The sequence below is a fragment of the Pseudophryne corroboree genome, chromosome 4 (assembly GCF_028390025.1).
Source record: "Pseudophryne corroboree isolate aPseCor3 chromosome 4, aPseCor3.hap2, whole genome shotgun sequence".
Taxonomy (NCBI): domain Eukaryota; kingdom Metazoa; phylum Chordata; class Amphibia; order Anura; family Myobatrachidae; genus Pseudophryne; species Pseudophryne corroboree.
The window spans coordinates 927736457-927739694 of record NC_086447.1 but is presented as its reverse complement, the minus strand read 5'-3'; positions in this window follow the sequence as shown (position 1 = coordinate 927739694).

Genomic DNA, 3238 nt, shown 5'->3' with positions numbered 1-3238 from the left:
GTTATTAATGAATGGTTTAAAGGAGGTGTTGAGAACAAAGGTACAGACCACCAACCCAAACTGGAGAAATATCTCGGTGGCTACATTAAGAGAGGCCGCTATTGATCATGATCGGAACATCACCAGACACAGGGAGTCACGGAGTAATAAGCTGATGGCCGTAAGTATACAGGCTCTAACCAAAAGGCCACTCCAGCATAAGCACCAAACCCCTGCGAGAAATTCAAATGTGGTAGTCTGTTACAATTGTCATAAAGAGGGACACTTTGCAAGAGATTGTAGATCAAGAAAAATACAAAAGTCATATCAACCCCCTAGACAAGAGCACAAGCAGAATTATGACAAACCAAATTATAATCAGGGATCATATAGGAAGAATTTTGGGCCACACCCATGATATGTAGTCAGGAAAGGTGATCATTAGGACTGATGGTAAGCCTGAGGTTATTGTTAATAAATTGGGAGGTCATTCCTTGAAGACACAGGAATGACCGGGTAAAAATTTGTAATGTATCTGTAAAATGTTTTTTTTTTTTTTTCCCCATCTCTGACGGTCATCGGCAGGACTCAAACATTACATAGCTACTTGGTCTTTGCAGAAGTCTACCAAAACCCCAGCATGACCTACCTGCATCAATGTATCCTGGCCAGATACAAAGGGTGGAGTTTGGAAATGCTGGTGGAAGGGACTGCGCAAAGATACCATTGGACATGCAGGTGTGACAGCCTGATGATGAACGGAAGAACTGACAATGTTTAAACTGACAATGTTTTTTTTTCCCTCTCTTGGAAAAATGTTTGAAAAATGTTTTTTTCTGTTGTTGTTTATTGTTGATTTATGTGATGCATATATATATGAACGGTTCTCTCTCTCTTGTTGTTTTTTTTTCTCTATCTCTCTTCTTTCTCACGTTCTCATAACGTTACAGATGGTATGTCACACATTAGTTGGACAAATGGTAATGCACAATTTATTCTCCTTACAGAAAGAGCACTGAGCTAGAAGAAATATTGTATCACCAGAATGTTTAGAAGACTGAGAGACAGCACCTTTGAGATGACAGCAGAACAAGAAGAACAACAAGACTAGAGAACTAATTATCGTAACAAGTTTCTCTCCCCCTCAAACTGTTTTTCTGTACCCCCATTACAAATTTCTCCTTTTCTCCTCCTGTAAGATGGACTTGCCCCAAGAGACTGTGATATGGATTTTCCTGTTGACCATGATGTTGACCAGAGCAGTCTGTTTCGGTGAGAGTACCAGTGAGGTCGAGAAAGGATCCAGAAGGGTTTCTGATGACTGAGACGGAGGTGTAAATTTCCAATAACAACACAATCACAGAGCAAAGGCGAGTATCAGAAAACGATCCGATAGCATTGACAATAGGAGGAATTGTGAAGGATTGTTAGCTGAAGAGAACTGTATCTGTAGACTCTGTGACAGTGTAGTTGAGGATGGGTGCATCAAAAAATGTCAGTCCAGTTTTAATATCCACATGGACCGGCATCCATTGAGTGACTATCACTCCTTAGTGGGTAAAGTGTTAAATCAGACAGATTGTTGGGTATGCTCTCAAGTACCTCAAGGCCATAGCAAATCAGGATTAGTGCCATTCCCTTTAACTATAGGGGAGGTACTTGAGCTAAGTGGTGGGAGGCCGGTGGACAGGAGGTTTAATATCTCTAGTCCTCCTAGTTTGAAGCTCCACCAATACCATGTGGATAGGTCCTTAGTGTGTTTTAACATTTCCAATCCCCGAAAGCCGGGAAATTGGGAAGTGTCATGGAATAACAAAACCATGACCTTTTCATATAGAGCCGATAGAATGCCTACAGATACAGAGCTCATACGCCACATAGCCGATAGTGGAAAATATTTCCGATATAGGTATACCCTAAGTAGTAGGACCATGAGAGTTGGAGAAGTATCACCAGGATACTGTGCACAGATCGTACAAACTGATAGGTGTACTAAACAGATGGGAAAATTAGGGTTAGGAGAGTTCACATGGAAAATGTGTAACATGGTAATGACATATTCAGTCCCATATGTTCTCCCCGATGATGCATATTTCATATGCGGGAGAAAGGCGTATGAGCGGCTTGCCCCAAACTCAGAGGGATTATGTTATATTGAAAAAGTACCGCCTGAAGTAATGACTGTATCGCATAAAAAAAAAATTGATTTGATTTACGACCCAACCATTGAAACCACGCTGTGATAAAAGGTGATTCCACGACCTGTTTCTTTCACCCGTTTCTCCTTTGTTTTCCTCCAAGGTAAAAAGACATCCGCTTGGAAGAAGAATTTGACAACCTTTTACACAGACAACTGATGGACTATGCCATAGACCCCCCATATCCCTAGTAACTTTAATTTTACGCTAGCCCAACACTTTTTGTAAGTCTATGGACATTGAGAAAGTTTTTGCTCACATTTTGCCAAAAGCCCAAAGAGACTACAGTCAACATGTACATCAAGACAAGACACCAGACAAGACTTCAATCAACAAATGTATATTAAACTCACATAGTTTATGACTGCATTTACCATAATTGCTCCTTATCTTCATCTCTACAACCTTCAGGTAATAACACACATAGTCGATAGGGAATATAGGCACAGATATCAGCACTCACATATCCCCCATTCATGTATCATCAACTAAAATGTGCCCCCCCATTTTGTTGCAACCAAAAGCCGAAAAGAGCTCGGTAAAGTTTTACAGCCCATCCACAGACCCGTACCACGGGATAAGAAGGAATTCAAATGTATACTTCGCAATACCTCGAAGCTTGATTTAAAACACGTACGGCACGATGATACATGACCCCTCAAACATGGACTCATACATACATGCTTCTACTATCTCACTAGATCATACCTTTTTCTCACCTTCTTCTCTTCTCCCCTACCCAATCATAGAAATGTATTATACATGACATATATTTTTCTCTTTTTGAACTGTTTTAGGAAGTGGCAGTTATTGGTGACTGCCAAAGGGTGGACTGTCAAAGTCAGAAAAATATCACGCTGCACATTGCCATATATGCACCTCATGCGTGTGCCCGCTACACGAGCATGAGCTCTCCCGTGCGTGCGTATACTCGCAGTCGCGTGCACTCGCAGGCGCACGGTATGCGCATTTACGGTAGAGTTTGTGTGCGTCTAGCGGGCGACTCAATCGTAACATATTTTAATCATATAATGTATTTTGTAGATTATGGTCCCTTTGAT